The following is a 27,124-nucleotide window of genomic DNA, read 5'->3' as shown; positions in this document are numbered from 1 at the left end:
CACAACTATTCCTTCTTTTATTACACTGGATTCAGTACATTGTAGAGAACAACATTTTGGTACCTAACTGACTAGTTTCATGAAGTCTTTAACATTATTTTTAATTCTGGATATATCCTAGAGTCATGGCAAGACTCGCATATTAAATGAAAATAAAAATATACCATGGAATTGCTTAGAAGAGCTATAGTATTTATCTCGGTAAAATATTTCCAATTATTTTTCTTACTTGCCAGAGGTGCTTTTGTTGTAGAATCCAAGCTACTCAGTGGATCATTTTCTGATTTTCCTATTCTAAATAGTCGCCAGCAGTTTTTTCAAAAGCCATGGTATGTGCTATCCTGTCTGGAAGAGTGCATTTAAAAGATTTGTTGCTGTTAATAGAAAAATGTGACTATGGGAGAATTATACAAAATCTACATGTCTTTTTATTATGTCATGGCAGTCTGTTGTAATTCAGTAGATAGTGTTTAATTTCCAAAGACACTTTGTCAAATATATACATTTTAATCATTCTTTCCTCCAAAATGTGTCAGATGGCACAGATTTTAACCTAGGATTTCAAGAATTTCCGGGACCCCTCTAGATTTCCTCTTTTTTACAATTCACCAATTCCTACCCCTGATACCTTAATTATATTGAAATTTCAGTTTCTTGAATCTGTGAAATTGTTACTTTAAAAAACAGTGATTGTGTACATATCCAGACATTGAGGTATCAGTTCATTCCAATCATGTTACCACATACTGCAACTTCTAACCTTTTGTGTAACATTTCACAGAACACACATTCAGCTGTTTCCACTTTTGCCTTTTCCCTGGAGAGTATATATTATACAACATATATACTCCAGGGGTTGTAGTAAATTCTTACTGATAAAGATGAATTGTCTACCGGTAAATACATTTTGTCGACTGAACATTGTCCAGATTACACCCAGACTGTTGCTTGGCCAGTAAAACAATACTGAGACCATCAATCCATGATGACCACCGGTATGTTACACGTGATACATATCTTGCAATTAGTTGAGCAGGAATTGGGTGGGTCTTTTTTTCGTGTAACACCTAAAGGTGAAAATGTTATACAGAAAACAAATTACTAATGTTTGTGAAGGTATTGGATTATTTGCAGGATTTCTGTTTTCTTGGGAGTAAGTAGCTGAGGTGAAGTAGCTGTTTGTTCAAGACACTTTTACTCCTTATGTTTCTCTTTTGAGGATTGGTATTGTGAAATGTTGTGGCTGCGATGTAATTACAGGATGTTTACTGAAAAAAAGAATAAGATTCAAGAAAGGTTGAATTAATATTGAACACTGTTGGATTATAGGTAATGTATATATTGCAGCTAGTAGTTGGACAGTTATTAGCTAAGTACATTTTAAAAAACAGTTCAATAAATTATGTATCAGGTTTCAGGGAACATTTTGCTCAGTATCGAGCCATGATTCACTATACAAGTTTCAGAGATCACTACACAGTTTTAAAATATTAAACAGTAGTTGCTAATCAAGTTTCAATTGACTAGAAATACAGCTAATCCAAATTATAATTTAACAAAATGTTCCCTGTGTTTCTGACAAATAAATATCTTGTTCAATCAAGATTTTTGCTGCAAAACAAACTACATAATGTTATTGTTTTGTTAAAAGGTAATTTTGTGCTCTGGCAATAAGACAAGTGATAATCAAATATATGATTGCATCAAGACAAACAATACATTGTTACCCAAGTCTTAATTGACTGAACTGACATAATGCAAAATAAATGTCATTAATATGACCACAGTTGTCTTCTGTATATCGATTGCATGATATTGTGTAAAATTATCATTAAACTAAAAAATATTACACATCATTAATGTGTTTCAGAGGGAAATGTTTCTTTTTAAAATAAAATATGCAGTTTGAAGTCAAGAATATCATAGTTCTACAATTAACTCAGTACAGGTCGGGTTTTTTGGGGGGGTTTTAAAATCAATATTCATAATCCCGCAGCTGACTGTACAGCATGCAATATGAAGTGGTTTATTGCATCTGGGTGGAACTGATAGGTCCATTGTTATCATACAGAGCTGCACTGGCCTTCTCATGGGAGCAGCATGTAGCTCAGTTGAAAAGCTTTTGCATGTCAGAGGTGCAGTGAGTCATAGCAGCGAACCCCATCACTCGACTCATTGAGTTATTTCCCTTTACAGTCAGTCCACCACGACTGCTTTCTACTACCGTTATGCATGGGAAAATGTAAGTAAAAACTCTTGCTGCTCACTGAATGTAGTAGCCAATGTGGCATTAGCAGAGCTGGGTTTTAAAAAAAAATAAAAAATTCTTGCATTCTCTGTAGCAAGTGTCATACTTATTATGTTAAATGCCTAATAGCTGTCTCATCAATCATTTCTTTTCTTATTTTGGAGTTTTAAAAATGTAGGAAAATAGCCCCTATCTTGATGAATAAGCACCTGGTAAAGATTGATCTATTTGAGCACCTCAAGCCTGACTTTAAAGCTTCTTGTTTATGGTTCATGGTGCCCTGTCTGTTTTTGTTATAGATGTAGATAGGAAATCACGCATACTAAAGAAAGTGTCTAAAGAGTCACAGAATTGGAATCTCATACATCAACGTCAGCGGCACTGCAGTCCAGGTTGCATGCTCTTAACCATTTCCAGGAGTTTGTCACATTTAGATAGATTAGACAAACACGTCACCACGGCGATGGATTGACGGAATATCAATGCTTCATTACTTGCAGCACTCAGCAGTATTAATAATGATCTGATTGCATTTAGAAAGCAATTATGATGCAATCGTGATTGGTGAATGGAAGCATGGCTGACTGGTCATTTCAGAGGCTGGACCAGCAGTTTGTTCACATTTACAAGTATTATTGATAATTATCTGGAGTGGGTTACGTATTGTGAGAGTCATGCTCCATGCACTTTCAGTGTGAGTAACGGACAAGTGTGTGTTGAGCATATTCTGGCAGGTAGCTAAGCAGTTATTGGATATTGATGGTTTAGCTGATGGCTTGCATGCACCAAGTATAACTGAACAGATTACCAAGATGTTCTGTGAAGAGAGAATTTAGCCTGGTTAATTGTTTAAAACCATGATCCTTTAGTAAATAAATGTTAGGCGCCTCCTCTCCCACCTTCATTCCAAGCATTGCTCCATGATACTATTATATGCTTTAATGTGGGAAAAACCCCATTTAATTTCAGTTTCCTATTCCACATCTTGATGTAGGCCATCTTCCAGTACTGCATTTTAATAGCTTCTCATTCAAAAGACATTGGGCTTAAAAAGCATTAAACATATCTTTTCTGGGACATTCAGAAAAAGTTTGTTTTGTTTAACAACACCACTAGAGCACATTGATAAAAATAATCATTGGCTATTAAATGTCAAACTTGTGGTAACTTTGACATGTAGTCTTCACTGGAAACCCACAACTGTTTTCTATTAGCAAGAAGGGATCTTTATATTGACTTTCCCATAGACAGGACGGTAAATTCTACTTCCTTTGATATACCAGTTGTGGAGCATTGGTAGGGAGGAAAAAAGGAATTCTATAATCTATGGTTATGAAAGGATAAGGGTGGGGTAGTGCTTTCATTTTTCTGACCATTGTTTTGTGAATCTCTAAGTGTGTTTAAAATTATTATTGTGGAATTTTGATGAAGATAATTTAAAAACAAAAAACAAAACAAGTGCAGACAAACAATGCAAAGAAATACAAATGTGTCTTAAACATATGTAAAACGAAAAGTAGAGCATGTCATTAGAAAGAAAAGACGGCCATCGTTTCATCAACTTAATTATATTTTTATAACAAGTTCATGTCTGCGTTCTTCCTCCTCAGTCAAATAGGCTTGATTAACTTGTTGGTATTCCTGTGGGCTTGACTGGTATAGATCATTACTACATTGGAAAATCTGTCGACTCGTCTAGTCCTGATGGGACCTGAATAGTTGCGGAAACAGCTAATGGAGTTGTCTATTGATCCTACTCTAAAAGACCGAGGTTTGAGCTGGATCCGAGATGAGGGGGGAAAACGGCTGATGATTTCCAGCTTGATTGGTATGCAGCGATACACTGGGACAAAAGCGAATGGGCCGTGAAGTGGGATAAACCCCTCTTTATGTGTGTTTATGCTAAGCAATGAAATTAAAGATTTACTGTTTTTGTTTGATTGAAACGGCTGTGTGTCCACAACGAAGACCAGGCCCAGATCGCATTATGATATTTGTGCAGCACAGATGAGAAGAGTGGCTTCTCTCCACGAGATTGCTTTGCCCCGCCGAGATGAGTAGAGTGGACCTATTTGGCTGGTTTAGCAATTCCCCACTGATGCCATTGAGAAATTGATTTTCCTATCGAGTGTAAGATATATATTTATGAAATGGTATTGATGATCCAATTTAGTGTTCCATGTTGCACAGTGTTCTTGCCGGCATCTCAAAAAAGTGGAGCCATTCAGGAGGTACACACAGACCCCCAGCCTGGTATAGTTTTAAGTCCCGTCCAGTGTGTTTATTGATTTTGTAAGCATGTCTATAGAATTAGGCACTCGGATGCCTGTGTGGAATACATATATCTGAAACATGATTCACGTGGAGACTGTACAAAATGATGTTGATAAATAATCTATGAAAATCTGCAGTTCTGTCTTTGCACTTCACTGATGCTCAAGAGGCACTGGAGTTGTTTGCTGGAACTCTTGGATTTATGTTCCTGTATGCATTTCTTGCTGTTCTTTCACTGTGCATGGGAGTATTGCTGTAATGCCATTATTCTTGTGTTCTTCCAGATCTAAACTTTTATTTCAGTGGAAGGTATGTTGTTGCTTTTAATGAAAGTGGTTTTGTTTTTGTAATGTACTGAATGGTGATTTATCTACATTAGTTTGAGCTGTGTTCTTGAAAATTACAGGCTGTCCAGTGATCCTGCTTTTCTACTTTTTCCTACTTTTTTGCCTTTTTCCTATTTTCCCTACTTTATCTTCAAAATACTTACATGTAGTTTTTCCTACTTTTTTGTTTCAAGTTAAAGTGTACATATTCTTTGTGTTGTTATAAAAGTCCACAGTTAGGGAAATTGTTTTTTAAGCAAGATATGTCTTCCAGTTTGCGGCACCATATAATCTCAACACAGGCATCGAAATAAGTCGAGAACGGTCGTTCAGGTTACTGGGAGGTTTCCACATGTAAGAAAAGTTGAGCCGTGTTTCGTTCTTGACAAAAGTTTCAAAAACGGTAGTTTCGTTTCCGATTGTAAACCAGACAATGCATTCCGGACTTCCGTGTTTGATTTTGTTGTAAGGAATTGCATCGATGTTTGCGTGCACTTGTGCAATCGCAAGCAATTGTAGTCATTCCACGTTTAAGCAGCGTCCACTAGATGAATTTACTTCTGCGTTTCATTTTCTCGTACGAAATTGCACCGATGGTCATGCGCACTTGTGCAATTTCAAAGCAATTTCAGCAATCCACGTTTAAGCAGTGCCCACTAGATAAATTTACTTCCAGATTTTGTTAGTCGTACCAATAACAGGAATTCAATTTTAACTCATATAGTTGTGGTAACCTATAGGTTACTAGGCTATATTTTGTGGTAACCTGTAAATGCTTATTTCGATGCCTGTCAACATATTAAATTTACACCCTGTAAGTCAATGTGAGATGAGATTTTTTTTGTTACATAAGATTCATGTTATTTTAGATATAATTAAAAATAGATATATACAAACTGAGCACAACATAAACCTTTTTTAAAACTGTTATACTCAGTAATACCACATTTTGGATTTAAAGGGACATACCCTAGTTTTTAAACACTAAGACACATTTTTTACTATTAAAGGAATGCTAAAGCAAGGCTTTTGGACTGGTGTGCATATTCAACTATACATAATGCACATTATTGCTTAATATCAACAAGTATAATTGTATAGTTAATTAATAAAACGGTTAAATGTGACGGCTATTATATATAACGGGCGCAGCCATTTTGTACCATCCCAGTGAATATGCCCTCTGGCGAGCTGGTGGTTACATAATACCTAACGTGTCACGTCAGGAATTAGTCTTCGAACTGAAAAAACAAAACATACCTGATTTTTGCGGATGCATCGCAATATTCTGTAATAATATCTATCCCAGTAACACAGCAACGTGTATATGTGGTTTATTTTTCAATACAAAATAAACCACCATTGTCAAAGTATTGAAATAACTGTATTATATTTTGTATATAAATTAACCCATGTACTGAAATAATACCTAGTTGGAATGTTTTCTTGCTTAATTGGTCTTTTCTTTCCGTGGCCTGTACCTGTGGTTCTTGATTGGCAGGTGTATATTTAGACGGTCCCTAGACACTGTGTCTAGACACACTAAAAAGACGTGCCTCTTTTATTAAGATCACAGGGTATTGTGTGATGACCTGAAATCGTAATGGACTTTACCAGCTTTATTACTGTAAGTAATTCTGTAAAACCCTTGATTAAGTAGACTCCCATCTAAAATCACAAAACTGACCAATTACGTAGTCCCAGAGAAAAGAAAATTATCACTTGGGTATCATGAGTGGTCGTTTTTGCTCAAACATATCCTACCAATAGGCTAATAATATGCATTTTTTCTTTGGATTTTTTAAAAGAAAAAAATACTATAACTCCATTTCGTTATATTGATGCAAATTGAAATATATTTAGTTAAATAGTTTATTATACTATCAAGCCATTTATGTTGTTTTACAAGTCAGGTTGATGAAAGCGAAACACCCTGTCGTGAATTACAGCATTTGTTTACACTGTGCATAATAGAGAAGTTGGACCTGAGCTGACGTCACTTCACCCCAAGCTATACCACAGGACGTCACAAAAATTAAACAAAATGGCTGCCCCCAGTTAGCAGGAATAATCACGTTTTTTTATTAATTCTAAAATTACACGTTTTTCATTTGTTAAAGTGTCAGTATGTGTTAGTGGTCCGGGTATGCATCTTTTCAATACATAAGGCTCTTGTTGGAGTTTAGTCTACCTTTAAGAGCCGTTTTTGATAACTGAAATCATACTTTACTTAGATTTTATTGTTTAGATTATCCATTTCCATACATTCAAAGTGTTTTTGGTCATCCTGGTGTTTTTAATATCATATTTTTAAAAATGCACGTGCGTCTGAGAAGTAACAGTTATGGAGTCGAGTTTTAGTCTATTTTTAGAGGGTATTTCACCATTTCAAAATCACAGACTCATGTTCACTCAATTGTAACTTTATCCAAATGTGTTACAGGTTTGTAGATTAACTAAACGTAGTGTTAATTTTCACGGGTTGAAACTAAGGTCTGTCCCTTTAACACATTCGTTTTCCCAGTATAAGCATGATTAATGTTGCTACACACTGTTTCAGTCCTACTTTTGTCCTACTTTTTCCTTCTATTTTCCTATTTTTTGTCCTACTTATTATATATTTTCATTTTTACTGTTGTTCTACTGTTTTTTAGGGTGTGCTGGACAGCCCAAAATCATAAAGTGAGGCTGACAATTCTCTATCCATCCTAATATTTTAATCTACCTATCAATCCCACCAATTTTTATTTTGATATTTATCTATTCATCCATTCCATCTCATGCATCAATTAACCCACCCACCCACTCATATACCCACCCACCAATACCCATCCATCCATCCATTCATCCATCCATCCATCCCATCCATCCATCCATCCAGTTCCAAGAAACTTGCTATTCTTGTAAAATAATGTATTTTAAAATTTAATTGCAGATATAGACATTAAAAGTAAAAATTACAGAATGTAGTTTCAGAATGAAGCAATGTTTAACTGTTTAGTTCATGTCCTTACAGCATATTATCTTTTGTTTAAATTAGCTGCCTGCACAATTACCGCAGCTGGCATTAATTAATTATACCGAATTATGGTCACCCAGTACAGTCTCTTTCCAACTGGCCTGCTTCAATTCTCCGTCTGTCCCACCTATTTATCATTTTCAGTTAATTAACCCAGATTGTATAAGTGTCCCATCCCTAAGGATTTTGGTTCCACACACTGTGTCCCACATCCCTTTGGGAGTTATACACTTGCAAAACTGTGTGATGTTGCAGGGTCTTTGTCTTGTGAGCCAGTGAGGACATCTGTCATTCGGTATACTGAATTTATTCCATGTCTGAGGGAGATGACACATCGGAGCATGTGGGGAACAAAGCCATTGTGTTGTGACACAATTTGTTCACTTTCTCTCTGAAGCTGTAGCTAAAACCGTCATAGCTTTCCCTGACGTACAGGAAGGAATTGTGTATGTGTGTGTGTGTGTGGGTATGTGTGTTTTGTAGTTCACTGTACTAGGAAACGTTCATTTTGTTTAGCACTGGATATTTTGTTTATAACTGGATACATTCATTTTATCACTGGATATTTTGTTTATTACTGGATACACTGACTTTGTCACTGGATATTTTGTTTATTACTGGATACATTCATTTTGTTTATCACTGGATATTTTGTTTATCACTGGATATTTTGTTTATCACTGCATAGGATATTGTTGTACATGTATGTTTTGCAAGCTGTTGGTGACACAGGTCAGTTTAATACACTTTTTTCTACTTTTTTTTAAAGTTTAAAAACACAAAATGTATTATTACAATCGGACCAGAAACTAATACTTCATAACTAACGACTGTCATAGATTTTTCACATTTGTTATGATTTCATTTATCTAATATAAAAATAGGATTTGCCCTCAAACTGAAGTTATTGCCCAAACATTATGTTGTGCAAAAGAAAGGAATGTTTGTTTGATGACATGTTTGCACATTTTAAACAGCATCTGTTTGGTGTCTTAACATATGATTATTAGATAGAGGAAACCTGCTATTGCCACATAGGTTATTTGTAGTGAAAAGCAGCAACGAATCTTTTATATGCAGTTCCCCATAGACAGGACAGGACATACAATAGTTTTTGAGGTACTGGGGCCTAATTCACTAAAGTCTCACAACTTTGCAATCTCGCAGAGCAATGCTGAAAGACTTGCAAAGAGGATGCTTTATTGTCTAGCAGAGCCTAAGAGACCTTTGTGAATTAGGCCCCTGGTCAGTCTTAAGCAATGGTTGGGGTAGAGGGTAGGGGGAAATCTTGAGTCCATAAAGTAGTGATTTTATTAGTTATTTTAGAGTCTGTATTTGTTATGATTTGAATATATAATTAGGTTGCTGTTGTGCATTCAGTAAATAATATTATCCATAACTGAACTGTTTATGGAGATTAATACTGTTTATGAATAATACATGGACATTCAACTTAAATCCAGTTTGGAGCAAACAGTAGACTGAAATATACCAACTGTTTAAACTGTTTATTTTATTTAACACTAAATTCCTGATATTTTATAGAAAATGTTCTAAAGTCACATTTTAATAATTAACCTTTGCCAGGTGTTCTTATTAAATGAACTCATGATGCACTCAATTCCCTCCCTCTTTAACCAGTTGTCACACTCTCCTGTTTGCAGGGCTATTTGACTTACAATCATTACAAATGCTCAGTTGCAGAAAAAAATATGCAAAGCAACAGTTTTAAACTAGAATTATCAATTGCCTGTTTCATCCAAGGAAATTTAGTTAGGAGGTTTTAAAAAAAAGGAAAGAAAAATAGGACAATGTTTTTCTGTAACCTATAGCATGCGAAATCATTACCATTCGTCCATCCTTCAGGAGGAAAATTGATGGGAACGTCCAGAACTTAACAGCACATCAATATTAAATGTTTTGTACAAGAAATCGATTCATTTCTTTTTATTACTGTCGCATCAATAGAGAACTCAATGCACTCAACCACTCACTTAATCAGCACACCAGTATGCAAAACCATTCACTTAGATGCAATACATATGTGTAGAATGCCACCACCAATTGATTTAAAAAACCATTCACTTAGATGCAATACCAGTGTGTAGAACATCACCACCAATTGATTTACAAAACCATTCACTTAGATGCAATACAAATGTGTAGAACATCACCACCAGTTGATTTACAAAACCATTCACTTAGGTGCAATACCAGTGTGTAGAACCCCACCACCAATTGATATACAAAACCATTCACTTAGGTGCAATACTAGTGTGTAGAATGCCACCACCAATTGATATACAAAACCATTCACTTAGATGCAATACCAGTGTGTAGAATGCCACCACCAATTGATATACAAAGCCATTCACTTAGGTGCAATACCAGTGTGTAGAACACCACCACCAATTGATATACAAAACCATTCACTTAGGTGCAATACCAGTGTGTAGAATGCCACCACCAATTGATATACAAAACCATTCACTTATATGCAATACCAGTGTGTAGAATGCCACCACCAATTGATATACAAAACCATTCACTTAGGTGCAATACAAATGTGTAGAATGCCACCACCAATTGATATACAAAACCATTCACTTAGATGCAATACCAGTGTGTAGAACACCATCACCAATTGATTTACAAAACCATTCACTTAGATGCAATACCAGTGTGTAGAACACCACCACCAATTGATTTACAAAACCATTCACTTAGATGCAATACCAGTGTGTAGAACACCATCACCAATTGATTTACAAAACCATTCACTTAGATGCAATACCAGTGTGTAGAACACCACCACCAATTGATTTACAAAACCATTCACCTAGGTTCAATACCGGTGTGTAGAATGCCACCACCAATTGATATACGAAACCATTCACTTAGGTGCAATACATGTGTGTAGAATATACGAAACCATTCACTTAGGTGCAATACATGTGTGTAGAACGCCACCACCAATTGTTTTACAAAATCATTCACTTAGATGCAGTACCAGTGTAGAACGCCACCACCAATTGATATACAAAACCATTCACTTAAGATGCAATACATGTGTGTAGAACGCCACCACCAATAGATATACAAAACTATTCACTTAGATGCAATACCGGTGTGTAGAATGCCACCACCAATTGATTTACAACATCATTCACTAGAGCACATTGATTAATTAATCATCAGCTACTGGCTGTCAAACACTTGGTAATTCTGATAAGTAGTCATGAGAAAAAACCCGTTACAGTTTTGCTAATGCAGCAAGGGATCTTTTATATGCACTTTTCCACACAGGAAAGCACATACCATGGCCTTGGACCAGTTGTGGTACATTGGTTAGAACAAGAAAAAACCCCAATCATTTGAATGGATCCACTGAGGTGGTTTGATCTCATTGACTTAGATGTGATGCAATACATGTTGTAGAACACCACCAATAATTGATTTACAAAGCCACCACAAAACACACTATGTTCATTCACATAAAAAGACATCTAGTCTATCCATGTCATTAATTTTGCTTCACAGCTGGGCAAATCCTGAAAAACTGAAAAAGCTTTTTATTAGCATTTATGTAAAAGATATACTGAATCTGAGAGTATATGGTGTAATATTTGTAGCTAATTAAATATATATGTCATGGGTGTGGGGATTTGCCTTGATAGATCATTAAGTTTTTTTAATGTATAAAGAAATGAATTAAAGGTTCTTTAAAATAATAATAATAAAATAATAAATAACAGAATCATATAATTTGTAAGTTATTGTTATTTGATATATGTACCAGGTGATACACATTAAAAGAAAAAAGTTTGTTAAAGTTTGTTTTATTTAACGACACAACTAGAGCACATTGATTTATTAATCATCGGCTATTGGATGTCAAACATTTTATAATTTTGACAAATTATATAGTTTAAATTTTGTTCCATTTGTAGCAAGAGATTTTTTTATATGCACCATCCCACAGACAGGATAGCACATACCACATCCTTTGATATACCAGCCATGATGCACTGGCTGGAACAAGAAATAGCCCAATGAGCCCACAGATGGGGATCGATCTTAGACTGACTGCACATCAAGCAAACACTTTACCACTGGGCTACGTCCCGCCCCACATTAAAACGATGCAGGCCAGTGGTAAAGTGCACGCTTGATGCATGGTCGGTCTGGAATCAATCCCCATCAGTTGACCCACTGGGCTATTTCTCATTCCAGCCAGTGAACCACAACTGTTATATCAAAGGCTGTGGTATGTGTTATCCTGTCTGTGGGATGGTACATATAAAAGATCCCCGGCTACTAATGGAAAAATGTAGCAGGTTTCCTTTCTAAGATTTTGTTCCAAAATGTTTAACATCCAATAGCTGATGATTAATAAATCAATGTGCTCTAGTGGTGTCTTAAAACAAAATAAACGTTAACTTTTCATACACTTATAATTATATCAGTCTGCACTGTCTACATGTTGTTCATCTTCAGAATATTTAAAAACAAATCCTGTTTAGACCTTCATTTGGCCATGTTATGTTATTTTATTTGTGTATTCTAACAATTTTACTATATAGCTACAATCAAATAAAGTTATTGTTTTTTAATAGAAGATCATAATTATTAATCAAACTTAACCTATTAAATATCCAATCCTTTTGTTTCAATGCATGACATCAGTACATATCACTAGTTACTTACCTTTTCAACAAAAATAAAATCAATAAAGAAAGAAAAAAAGAAATGTTTTATTTAACAACGCACTCAACACATTTTATTTACGGTTATATGGCTTCAGACATATGGTTAAGGACCACACAGATTTTGAGAGGAAACCCGCTGTCGCCACTACATGGGCTACTCTTCCGATTGGCAGCAAGGGATCTTTTATTTGCGCTTCCCACAGGCAGGATAGCACAAACCATGGCCTTTGTTGAACCAGTTATGGATCACTGGTTGGTGCAAGTGGTTTACACCTACCCATTGAGCCTTGCGGAGCACTCACTCAGGGTTTGGAGTCGGTATCTGGATTAAAAATCCCATGCCTCGACTGGGATCCGAACCCAGTACCTACCAGCCTGTAGACCGATGGCCTGCCACGACGCCACCGAGGCCGGTTAAAATCAATAAATGCTAGCAATAAACTTTATATACATATATATACAATGAGCTTGTATGTCTATGAAGAGATTTTATTTTATGTACAATTCCAAAATAATGTCAATTCAAGGACAATCATAAAAATAGTGTGACAGAAGGGAGGAAACTCTGGTCATTCTACAATTTTCCTCCAGTGGTACACAATTGTGGCCCCTAGTGTGGTGACAATGATTGCAAAATCACTGTGATGAACACCATTAAATGCACACAGACCTGTTGTTTACAACTGAATAATCTGTAGTCATCAAAAAGCATATTACACTACCTTTTTAAAAGTAAAATAATTGTTATTGATAATATTGTTTCCATGCTTTAATTTACATATTCATTTCATCTTATTATAGCAATAATAAGTCTTTTAATCATATATATATATATTGTGTATAAGACCAGCGCCCAGTACCAAGAAGCGATCTTAGTGCTAAGATCACCTTAAGTGCATAATGTAGGTTTGCACTTAAGGCGATCTTAGTGCTAAAATTGCTTTGTGGAATGGGGCCTGGAATTGTATATGTTGGTGGATCTGCCCTGGGTATGTTTTCTTGCACATGTCTAAAGTCATGTTTGGGACAAGTATGTCTAAACCTTAAATGGATAGGAGTACCTTTCTGTAACATACATATGTCACATGCAGTTGGTTTGAATAATGGAAAGGTATATTGCACTGGGTAAATATAGAATGTAATATATGTTATTTTTGCTTTTAATTTATTATACTTTTTTATCATGTGCACTAACACATTCAACTGCTGTGCTGTCTTGTGGTATATATATATATATTCTGGTACACAATAAACTTGTGCAATAAATTAGAAGCAAAACTGTATATAATATCCAACTAAGGTGCAAGCATGCTGCCCTTGGCACATATCTGCCATTAATGTCTGTGAATCCATCCATCAACCATTTGACCTGTGCTTACATCCTTTGAAGGTTCAACTCTTGTCTGTTACAGGCACATCCTCCTTGTTCCCCAGGCTAGGGGGTTGAGGAGTAATAAGACTTAGACGTTTGAAATATTCAGTGTACTGTTTGTCTAGGACAGAGGTTAATGGGTATAGAGGGAAAACTGCTGCTGCCAAAATGCAGTGTTCACCAGGGGCCTAATTCCCTAAATTGTGATCTCGCAGTGCAGTGCAGTGCTGTGCAGTATAAAAAGACTTGCAAAGATGGTACAGTGCTGCTAGCCTAAAGGAACTTTGTGAATTAGCTGATAGCTAGTACTTGCCTCGTGCCCCTCAAGGAAGGAAATGTTTTATTTAACGACGCACTCAACACATTTTAATTACAGTTATATGGAGTAGGACATATGGTTAAGGACAACACTGATAAAGAGAGAGGAAACCCGCTGTCGCCACTTCATGGGCTACTCTTTTCGATTAGCAGCAAGGGATATTTTATATGTACCATCCCATAGACAGGATAACATACCACAGCCTTTGATATATCAGTCGTGGTGCACTGACTGGAGTGAGAAATAGCCCAATTGGCCCACTGACGGGTATTGGTCCCAAACCGACTGCGCATCAAGCGAATGCTTTACCACTGGGTTACGTCCTGCCCCCGTGCCCCTCAGATTCCCTGAAGTATGTTAGGCTAACAGCGAATCGGTCACATAACATAAACTTTTTTTTTTTTTTTTTTAACTTAAAGATTGAAAATCATAACTTCGGACTATCAGCTGAAATAGAATTAGGCCTATATATAATAATACTCCTATAGGAAGAAATTTAGCAGCAGTTTATAGCAACGATTACAAAATATCTACACTTGTCTGAGCCTCAAGGATATCTAATTTGTCGTTTTGGTCAAGTTGTTTATTGCCCTTCTTTTTTGTTCACAGTATTCATTCATTTATAGTCATTTTAATGCTTATATCCAGTTACGGTTCAAGCACACTGACCTGGGCACACACACCTCAGCTTTCCTAACTGTACAGTCTGTTAGTGATTAGTTATTAGTAGTTAATGAGAGAGAAGTCGGTGTAGTGGCCTTACACCTACCCACTGAGTTGTTAGGTGCACGGGACCTGACACCAGGAGTGAACTCGGTAGCTACAAGCCTTAAGTCTGATGGCTTAACCTTAACGTCACTGAGGCCCTTTTAATTTGTCCTTGCAGGCCAGTTGTTTATTGCCCTTCTTCAATGTTGACAGTATGGTGTCAGGTTTATGGGTATGTAGAATTAAACCTTTAATCTAAATGAGAAAGATTTATCTAGGTAGTAGATAATTTGCCTGAGTCACACTGAGCACCATTCATGATGGGTTAATAATAAAATAAACAGTCATGCTTAGTAAAGTATTGCTTGCTGCAACCCAATATATACTAAGTATCACCACATACAACCAAGCATAACCGTCAATCATTCTTCCACTTAAATTTTAAAAATGTTTTAAAAATTAAACAACGTCCATTTAGTAAAATATTGGTATTACAAAATGACTTACCAACCACAATATTAACTAATTGTTTTAAAAATCAAACAATGTCCATTTAGTAAAATATTGGTATTACAAAATGACTTACCAACCACAATATTAACTAATTGTATGTTGAAGTGAACCACATTAAGGCTTTCTGGCAAAAAAATAATGTAATAAAAACAAAACAGACCATAACTACCAGGTGGTTTTGGATTTGAAATCTTTTGAAATTCAACACTATATTTCATATACTTGGACAAAATTTAAACAGCAGTTCTCTTACTATAATCTTTCTAAAAATTATAAAAATGTATTCATTAATTTCCAAAATTTTAAGGTATGTAATTTCACCCTTCGTACCTTCTGGCAGAAACCCTGATGTTTTAAATAATAAACTTCAACATGTATGATATGCATTTTCTTTATTTTGTTACAAGCCACCTTTAAAATTGTTTGACGCTGCAGTAAATAATATATTATGATACGTATTATGATACATGGAACCCATATTGTGACATATCACAATACAAAAATTCTTACAGTACCCATCCCTAATACATGTATGCTTGAGTTGTCTGTAGATTCCTTTACAAAATCCATCTATGTAAGAAAAATACAAGCATCACTGTTACAGTGTTTATAGTCTATACCATGAAACAGTGCTTTGTGCACATTTTTGTGGGTTTGTTGTCTTAATATTTGTAGGAGCCCAAAGCAGTATTTTGACATGACTATAGTAGTGATAATTAAGCTGTTTGGTAACTGTCAAATATTGTAAGTGTAATCTTATCAGTCTTTATGCTTTATGTTTGCCCATTCAGTATGTATTACATATGAGTAACTTCATCCATAGCTTCATAATTTGGCACATAATATATCAATAAAAAAAACCTTGAGTAATTTGAAAGAAGTAAAAACTTGATTTTTTTTAATGTTATTTTTTCAAGTGACATTTTACCCTCATCTTGAAGTTATCTTGTTCTGGTGAAAATTTCTGCTGACTTCATGTATATATACCCGAGGCAAGGTGTAATTCTATTCCAATGAATCCACCTGATCTCAAAGATCAAAGCAGGAAACCGTAGACACTATCTTCGTGATTTCTATACCTTGTAGGTAATAAGAAATTGCCTGTACCTGTAAGCTAAAACATGATTCCTCTATTGATAGACACTTTGCAAGATTACAGCTGAAACCTGAACGCATTCACAACAATGGTGGAGTGTAAAAAAGTGGATGATTGTGCATTTTTCAGCTGTCTCGGGTTTGTAACCTGTTAATTGTAAATCTTTGGGTAAATACTCTGTACAGTGAATGGAGAATGATTGGGTAAATCAGCCATGAGAACCAACAACAATGAATGTGTGTATAGATTTTTGTCTTGTATCTGGGCTTCTTTTTTTTTACTGCTTTTTTTTTTTGAACAGAGTTACAGGTTACAGAATTTGTAATATTTGTTTAGAAAGACTTAACTTATATACTCCCTTGACAGCACATTAAGCTCTGTAGTGTTAGACATGTGTTTTGTTTTTCTTATTTCATCTTGTTATAGATTTAGTCCTGTAGTTGTACTTCAAATTATATAAGAATTATTTTATTAATATTAAAAAAGATTAAATTTTATTACAACAGCTGAAAAGCATCGGTTCAGTATGGTATGGTATGGTATGGTATGGTATGGTATGGTATGGTATGGTATGGTATGGTATGGTATGGTATGGCATGGTATGGCATGGCATAGCACTGGCGTAGAAAGTGGGGGCTGGAGGAGGGGCAAGGGGAGCACGTGCCCCCCACTTTTCAGATATTTTGCTTTATAATAGTGTACAAGTGTGGGGCCCCCACCCCCACCCCTCTTTTGGCACCTCCCTACACCACTGTATGGTATTTTGTATTTTTACTGTGTATATAATATAAATCGGACATAAACAATGTAAATAGAAACATGGCACATCAAAGAAGACATACATGAACATGCTTAACTATTATCTAGAGATTGCAGCTTTAACTTCATGCAATGTTAACATTCTGTGTCGAGTCATTAAGGCCTCATTAAAGCCTCATTAAATGCACATATTTATTATGCTAGCTCCCATTACTTAATGATTTACAATATGTAGGTTTCTTTTTATAAAGTAGAATCATTAACACAGCCGTTAAACTCCCCACCCACTGGGTGGTGTTGGCTTACTTCAGAATTTACTGTTCTACATGGTGGATTCTTTAGTGTGTTAACAGTACTTATACATATAGCACTTATACATATACATATATATTTCCCTGCAGTTTGGTGATTATCATGTTTAGTACATAGCCATTGTTTGTTTATTACATAAGCTTTGATACTTGGACGTCCTGCAGAGGGTTTATTGCCTGAAGATATTTTGTAATTGGAAATCTGAAGTTAATTTGGCCAGTAAATTAATGAATTAATTATGGCCTAAACATACTGATATAAAGTAACAGTTATGTTGATATTTTTATGGGGTCAGAATTAGATAAGGAATAAAATAAAATTAACTTACAATCAAATGTCTAAAACCAGTTATTATAATACAAAAACAATAAAATCTTTAAAAGTTTCATGGCGATTTACCTATTTTTCACAGAGTTTGTTTGGATATACATGTAATGGTAAGGGTAGATGGAGTTAGCTCATTGTAAATCTGGACATGATGGTGGCAAGGGTCTGCAAGTTCTCTTATCTCAACATGAAGTTTTGGCATTTAGTATCTCACACACTATAAGTTCTAGATTAGTGACACTTTGTTAATAGTTTTACCTTTCGATCTTTATCTCAATGCAGTGCAAAGATTTTTTTTAAAGACTCGACCAAAAAAAAAAATAGATGACTTAATTTAAAAATAAATAGAAGATGCCATAGATCAAGAAACGTAAGTCATAACGTTTTGAATTATTTTAATTATGTTTTTATCAGATGTGATTTTCAGCTTTTTATGTCTATTTCTACTTTTTTTTTGTTAAACAAATTAGACTGAATTTGATCTGAAATACCGAAAATTGACCTTTCTTTAGATATAGTATAAAGGTTTCAGCTTTTAAAAGATCATGTTATTTTTAAATGGGTATCACATCTCTGTTTATGTGTTATTTTTATTTTATTTCTTTATTATTTCTGCTGTAAACACTTGAGAAATAATAAATTCTCGCTGTCCTATATTATGTATGTGAACCACCCAGATTGTGTGTCTAGCTAAAGTATGCTATAACTGCTTCTCACATTCAATTGGAGTAATTTTATTTTGTTCCATACCTCTAAAGGTATCAAACTTCATTTTTCAATGTCAGTGTTACAGTAGTTAGTTACATGTGAATGGCAGTTTCAACTCGCAAAATTTGCCTTGTCGTAATCTGTCTTACATCCAGTGCACCGGCGTCGTGGTTAGGCCATCGGTCTACAGGCTGGTAGGTACTGGGTTCGGATCCCAGTCAAGGCATGGGATTTTTAATCCAAATACCGACTCCAAACCCTGAGTGAGTGTTCCGCAAGACTCAATGGGTAGGTGTAAACCACTTGCACCGACCAGTGATCCATAACTGGTTCAACAAAGGCCATGGTTTGTGCTATCCTGCCTGTGGGAAGCGTAAATAAAAGATCCCTTGCTGCCTGTCATAAAAGAATAGCCTATGTGGCGACAGCGGGTTCCCTCTAAAAAAACTGTGTCAGAATGACCATATGTTTGATGTCCAATAGCCAATGATAAGATAAAAAATCAATGTGCTCTAGTGGCGTCGTTAAATAAAACAAACTTTACTTTTACATCTAGTGCAATTTTTTATTTTTTTATTTAGTGTCCAACGTGCACTTATTTTGACACTTGGTCGACGGAGAGATAACCTACTGCTATGACAGAAAAGTAGCTAAGGATATTTTCATATGTACTTTCCAGTAGACAAGACAGTACATACCCATTGAATTTGGGGATTTTTGGTTTTAAGGATTTCGCCAGAATCATAAACATGATTTAATATAGATATTTTAGGATTCCGTGTCATAATGTTAGCTTCTGACCCAAAATCTGAGCTTGCATATCACAGCCATTGGGATTTTTCCAGAAGGTAAAATAGGTAAAGATGCGTACCCTAAAATATATTTAGGGTACTGATGCGTACCCGTACATTTTCAGAGATATATTTTTATACGCATATCTATGATGGGTCGTATTATGGTATGGTGTTGTCTGTCTGTCCATCCGTCTGTTAACTTTTTCTTGTCTGGACCATATCTTGCATACAGATGCAGACAGGACCATCAAACCTCACATGTAGGAACAACATGGTATGGTGATGTATCACTTACAATTACTAGGTCACTGTGAGCTACTTTTCACGGTCTACTGCACATAACAGTAAATCCTTGTCCAGACCATATCTTGCATACAGATGCATGCAGAACCATCTATACCTCACATGTAGGAACAACTTGATATGGATGTGTGTCACATACAATTACTCGGTCACTGTGATACAAATAAATCAAATAATTTGTCTATATTCTGAACATCATAGGAAAATGACCTTCTCCAATGGATACAGTATCATCAGTAGTTGATCCAAAACAAACTGTTCATCCATCCCATTGCAAACATTTCACATAATTAGAATTGAATCATACCCAAAACATATTCATTAGTATCTATGGTTTTCCATCAAACTACTGATGGGCATATCATGTACCTCACCGGTACTCTGTTAAAAAGTTGTTTAAATGTTCCTGTATGACTTTAAACATAATTTATTACAAAGACACAAAAGAGTGTTAAATCAGAGTATTTATTGTACTTTGTATATATGTTATGACATTGTTGAAATAATTTTTTAAAATGACCATAATTTTGGCATGAGTACTGCTAGGCTGGTACCCTAGAATAAATGTATGCTGAAAACCCTGGTCATGGGTCAATAGATGGAACTGGAAAACTCCCAGAGTGCATTGAGGGTGACCAATCCTACGATCATACCTCAGTTGAGCATTCAACCATTGGGTTGCATCATGCCTCCATTCTTGCCATAAGGACAAAGGTAAAGATCCTGATCAAAGATAAAGTTGGGTCTTTTTTTAATTACACAAGTAGAGCACATTGATTTATTAATAATCAGCTATTGGATGTTAAACATTTGGTAAATCTGACATACAGGACTTATAAAACCTACATTTTTCCATTAGTAGCAAGGGATCTTTTATATGCACCATTCCACATACAGGATAGCACTTATCATCACCTTTTATACCAGTCGTGGTGTACTGGCTAGAATGAGAAATAGCCCAATGAAACACACTGATGGGGATCAATCCTAGACCGACCATGCATCAGGCGAGTGCTTTACCACTGGGCTACATCCCACCCCAAGATCTTGACCAGGAAGAATATCTTTATTGGTTTAACTATTATTTACATACTTAAAATAGTAAAAATGTACTCAAAGATTTTGTGCTTTAATTATGTACAGTCTTGGAAAACCTTTTCTTTTTCCAAGCGTTTAAGAGAAATTGAAGTAATATTTATCAGCAAATTACACTTTAAATGGTGCAATAAACTTTTGAAAACAGCATAACTTCACGTTTGAATAAATGTGTTTTTAAATGCCACCATTGTATGGTGACTCAGTTGGGAATGAATTTTGAAAATTGAGGCTGTTATAATGAACTTGCATGACTCATTGTTAACCCTATTGATTTTTTGACATGTTTATCTAAGTTTTCATCAGTTGTAAAAGTTGTCAAACATAAAACCCTTTTGACTTGGAATGGGAGTACACATTTCAACTTTTTGTCATTCACCAGTGTGCACCGCATTAGTGCGTGCACAGTTTACGGTATACTAGTATATATTGCAGATCATTATCAACTCCAGTCGCATGCTTTGTGGCTCCCTACTTTATATCAGATGTCGGGTTTGTTAATGATTTGGGCTGTGATAAAAGGAATGTGCAGTAGAATTGCTTTATTAGCTGATTGTGCTTGAAGATGAAAGAAAATGTAAAAGGTTTAAGTAGTAAATTTGTATTGCATCTATGAAACTACATATACTGGCTACTTCATAAGCTGTGGGTATATAATACAGTAAAGGACCTTTTTATAAGATTTCAAAAACATACATTATTTTCTGTTTGTAAAAGAAAAGTTTGTGTAAAACCTGTATCGATAAAAATATAAGTAAAGTTTTTCAAACATGAATTATGAGAATCAATTTAGTTTTATAATAGTGATGTTTTGATTATACATACATGTATATAAACTATAGTGGTAGAAAACCTGATTTTGGCACATTGCTACTCCAATTAGCAGCGTGGGATCTTTCATTATCACTTTCTTACAAACAGAAACATGTACCACATGCTTTGGTAAATGAATAGATTAGTTTATGCAGCTTACACTTCATTGGGGAAGGAATGTAACCACCACCTAGTGGTAAAATGCTTGCCGGATGCACGGTTAGTCTGGGATCGATCCCTGCCAGTGGGTCCATTGGGCTATTTCTCGTTCCAGCCAGTGCACCATGACTGGCATATCAAATCAATGAGCTCTAGTTGTTATCGTTAAACAAAACAAACTAACTGTTATTGAACCTAGTCACTGTTGTGTGGGAATCGGTAATGGTATATGAAACATGTACTTACCATCCTTAAATTGAATGAAATCATGTGCTGCACTATAAAGTCTGGTGTGAAAAGGTCGAAATTGTATTCGATTGTAAGGAAAAAGAATGGCACACAAATTGGAACTAAACATGCAGTTGCCACTAATTAAACAATGTGCTGGGGTGTCATTCCAGAAATGAATATATTTGGGTGTGTTAATTAAGTTTATTCAGTATTTTTTTAATTATTATTTGGAGGGGAGGTTCATAATTTTGTCTATGGAGTCCAATTTGTCTATCAGATTTGGTTTAGTGTCAAATTACAAGTTGAATATATTCAAAAATACTTGTGAACAAATATAGTTAATTTAACAGGATGCTTATGATGTTTCAAAGTAGGAAGGCAAAGTAGGTTATTGTACTTCAACCCTTAGCACAGTGCACTACTAACATCATGTAATTAATGAAGTCAAAACATTTCATTGTTATGAAATGAACTGATTTAAGCCTGAACACATTGTATTTCATTCCCGGTAAACAATAAAGAGCAGACCAACTTTCTGAAACTAAATTCCCTGGCTTCTAATTATGTTTAAACTAACAGTAAATCATTATAGTTAAATCAATTCCTCCACCATCATGTTAAAATTTAAATACAAATATTAATAGTATTAATTAAACTAGGAAGGAAGGAAATGTTTTATTTAATGACGCACGTAACACATTTTATTTATGGTTATATGGCGTCGGAGATATAGTTAAGAACTACACACAGATATTGAGAGAGGAAACCCGCTGTTGCCACTTCATGGACTATTCTTTTTGATTAGCAGCAAGGGATCTTTTATATGCACCATCCCACAGACAGGATAGTACATACCACAGCCTTTGTTATACCAGCTGTGGAGCACTGGCTGGAACGAGAAATAGCCCAATGGGCCCATCAACAGGATCAGGCAAGTGCTGTATCACTGAGCTACGTCCCGCCCCTTAATTAAACTAGGAATTATCTATTTTAGACAAGATTTATAGACATCTATTAAAATCATCATAATGATTTGATTATTGGCCCAGACTAGATTTTTTTATTTTTTTTGAGTGCATTCATAATTATGTTAAAGTTGAAATGTTATTGACAGACGGTTGTACCGGTTGTACCATAGGTTTACCCCGTTCAGTGTAAATATAACTTGTTTGGCACATGACTCATAGCCGAGACATGTCCACGAATCAGCTGGGATGAACACATGAGGACAGGTAGACAGACGAGCGTGTGACCGTTCACATCAAGCTGTGTAGTTTTGAGTCCGTGTCACACCTGTGCATCGTTTACACTGTCCATCTCTCGCACTGGGTCTCTTGGCTTTGGACCTGTACTGGTTACAGGTAAGAGTTGGGACACATCCAGCCTGGGCTGGAAAACAACACAAACAACACTGACTTGGTTTACTGAACTAAAAAGAATGCTGCGATTGCATAAGTCTCTGCAAAGTGTTGAAGGACTGAAATTCTTGTTATTATCTTGAAGTGGCCAGCAGAGAAAAAAAAAGCTTCTTATAAAGTGTTGAGGTTAGTGTTTCATTTAGATTGGACTTCAGACTCTTTCATACATACAGTCATTCATTTGTTTTGTAATTTCAAAGATGGGAAGTTATATAGTTTTGAAACCAAGGATTGAACTATTTGAGGTATTTATTTAAAAAATTGACGGGTTTTAGTAGCAGTTTTCTTTACCCATCATTGTTTGGAAGGTATGAAAGTAAAGAAAGAACCAGTCTGCTGGTCAGTATTTGACCTCCTTCACCTGTGACCCGGTCAATGGATATATACATGGCTTGGTGTCTGCAGTACCTGGGGAATGGAGATTGACACATTTCACAGTTGAGCTGCCGGACTTGGTTAAAGTTGTACTCACTTTATTTCTGTACTTGTACACAAAGGAGATGGTTTCTTGCTCTATTTCTCTGCTATTTCTGTGATTTAATTGACTCCTAATGTTGTTGAAGTACCCCATTTACTTGTCACTGTATAAACAGTAAATATACTGTCATAAAATTAGGTCAGCATTTATTTAAAATGGCCAGTTCTTTGTATATTAATTGAGAGAATGACATGGCAGATTTCTTTCTGGTTTTTTAACCCAATTAATTTTGCTGTGGGGCAAGGTTGACTTTTTAGCGGGCCACAAGGTTTTGACAAAACGATGATAAAATATTGTGCTGTGTCTGTTCATTCATTGAGAATAACAAACATATTTTTAACAAAATATTTGTTCACTGACTTGTGCTCTAATATGCCAGTATGGTATACATATGTATGCATCCTGTTTACAAGAATGTTATGCTGTATGTGTCATATTTTGTGCAATGCCACAAAATTACACATCTAGCTGTTTACCATTGTATTCCAGCTTAAAGTTTAATGCAGTTATTGACACAGCCCTATTTTATTTAGCAATAAAATGAAAATCACTGTAGTAGATGATATAGAGCTTCCTTAATTCAGTGGTATAGGTAGGTGCTAAAAAGTGAGGGGGGGGGTGGGGGTGGCACACGTTTAGTTACACACTTTTACACTTTTATAAAGCAAATATAAAGCAAAATATCTGAAAAGTGGGGGGTACATGCCCCTTTCCCCCCCCCCCCCACGCCAGTGTTAATTTGTTTTTCTTTCACCGCCTGTTGCAAAGTCTAATGTAAGTCTAATATACTTCAATTTTAATTCTTTTGAAAACTAATTTCAATCGGTGAATAGTAATTTTCTGTTTGGATGGGTAAGCATTAGCAATGATTTGACAGGTATAAAATACCCCTCTTTGCTTACCTTGTTCCGCTACACACTGCACAAATGGAGAGCACTCATGTTCTGTTTATTTTCTTTACTTGTCCCATCAGAAAGTTTCTATAGATGCATTAATATATATGCATGTGTGCTTATAAGGCTTTCAGATATAACAGTGTTGGGATGCATGGTTGTGATTTTGAATGGGAAAATGTAGAACATGATGTTAAACTGTTGTCTGGTCTGGTCTCCACAAGATTGCAGATAGAAATCAGTTTTTAATCTAGTTAAAGAACATCAGTCATTGGATTTTGATTGGAAATGTGTATTTATAACTTCCGTCACATATCTGTCATTACTACTCATACGGTTTTAAGTGGGTGAGCAGAACATTTCATTAAATTATCTGTTAAACTTAAAAAATTACAGAAACTGAGTTATTTTCCAACAAAAAGTAAATCATTACATGAAATTATTTTGCTAACTGAAAGTAAAATTTGCCAATTGTATTTAAAATTCATTGTCTTTCATTGAAGCTTATGACAATTGAAAATTATTTCAAGAATAAACATGGAAGCTCTATAATTACATTGGCAGAGAAAAGGAAGAACTGTCAACCTCTAAGACTCTGTCCATTTGTCTGTCCGTCCCACATATAGTTTTTGGGATGCTTTTTTCACAATGCCTTGAGATATTGAGCTGAAATTTTGTGTATAGCTTTATCATGTTCTGTTACAGATCAAGTTTGACTTTCATTGCAATGTATCAATTATTTTTTACAGTTATGGTCCTTGAACTTGAAATTTGTTTTCCAGACTTTTTTTTTATTCTTTTTTTTTTTTTGGCAATGCTTGAATATATGAGATATAAAAAAATATATAGTTTTATCATGTACTGTTACAGATCAGGTTTCTTGGCAGAGTTATGGCCTTTGAATTTAGGAGATATGGAAATTTGTTTGACCTCGTATTGCTTTAGGGGTAACCTCAGAATGCTTGTTTTAATTCAGTTATGATTTTTTGGTGTGATATTTTGGTGACTGGGTGTCACACTGGTTAATTAAGCCGTCAGTTTCAAGACTCATAGATGCTGGGCTCACATCCCAGGTGGTACCAGCTTCATTTTGCAGTGAGTTTTACTCTCAGTGGGGGAAATAGTAACCACAATGACTTCTTCAGTCTAAGCTGACGCCCATAAAATATTAGCAAATTTGGGTTTTTGGCGAATTAGTAAAGAAATATGTTCACCAAATTTAAATTTAACTTGCTAAATTCAACATTAATTTGCATTTGGCAGTTTGATGAGCAACAGCTTAAACCCTAGCACTTATCTCTCATTAACAAGATCATCCAGATTAGACCATCCAGACAGCTGAGGTATGTTTCCAGAACAGCATGCTTCAGTGTTACGTGACTGTGAACATGAAAATAAATCATAGTTTATAGTTGTTATGTCATAGTAGATCTAGAGGTGTGCACAATAAATTTAATGGGTTTTTTTGTTCTAGTCCGATACATCTGCCGTGAAACTGACTTTGACAGCAGATGTGGCAGACTGTATGTATGTTCTTTCTGAAGGCCTCTGTTTTTACTGCCAGATCACCTTATCACAAGAGGTGGTGACAGTTAATAGTAAAGGGCTGTCTCTGCACCTTGGATACACACTAATACAGTGTGCAGGCAAACAATGACTCATGGTTCAAAGAATGTAGTTAAAACTGACAAATGCCCAAATGGTTAGCCCCCTGGTGTTATTTTATATACATAGTTTAATTTTATCTTAGTAGTTTATATATTATTATAACTCTTTTTTTGATGAGATGGTTAAGAATATTTTAATGAACAAAGACATGTTTTATTTAATGACACACTCAACACATTTTATTTACGGTTATATGGCGTCAGATATATGGTTAAGCACCACACAGATATTGAGATAGGAAACCCACTGTTGCCACTTCATGGGCTACTCTTTTTTATTAGCAACAAGGGATCTTTTATATGCACCACCCCACAGACAGGGTAGTACATACCACAGCCTTTGATATACCAGTCGTGGTGCACTGGCTGGAACAAGAAATAGCCCAATGAGTCCACCGACGGGGATCGATCCCAGACTGACCACGCATCAAGTGAACGCTTTACCACTGGGATACGTTCTGCCCCTTAATGAACAAAGTGAAGTCTGAAACACTACAAGAATAGAAAGTTCCAAAAGAAATCCTTGATGTGGTGACAGTGGGTTTCCTCTCTAATTATCTTTGTAGTCCTTAACCATATACCT

The 27,124-nt window shown here is 35.5% G+C and overlaps 1 protein-coding gene across 7 annotated transcripts in view; it reads left to right on the top strand.

Moving 5' to 3' along the window:
• LOC121376524 (tyrosine-protein phosphatase Lar-like) overlaps window positions 1–27,124 on the top strand; it is a 324,342-nt gene that overhangs the window by 121,067 nt on the left and 176,151 nt on the right. Inside the window, exon 1 of one of the 7 annotated variants that reach the window (XM_041504422.1) lies at window positions 23,233–23,446. The exons of 5 other annotated variants lie outside the window; for them this stretch is intronic. The gene's annotated coding sequence lies outside the window, so the exon portion shown is untranslated. Of the gene's footprint in view, window positions 1–23,232; window positions 23,630–27,124 lie in introns of those variants that run through there. One more of the 7 variants, XM_041504421.1, reaches the window with a different exon arrangement.

This window comes from Gigantopelta aegis, chromosome 6 (genome assembly GCF_016097555.1).
Source record: "Gigantopelta aegis isolate Gae_Host chromosome 6, Gae_host_genome, whole genome shotgun sequence".
NCBI classification, from domain to species: Eukaryota; Metazoa; Mollusca; class Gastropoda; order Neomphalida; family Peltospiridae; genus Gigantopelta; species Gigantopelta aegis.
The sequence above is the reverse complement of the archived record's forward strand: the minus strand, read 5'-3'. Positions and strand labels throughout refer to the sequence as shown.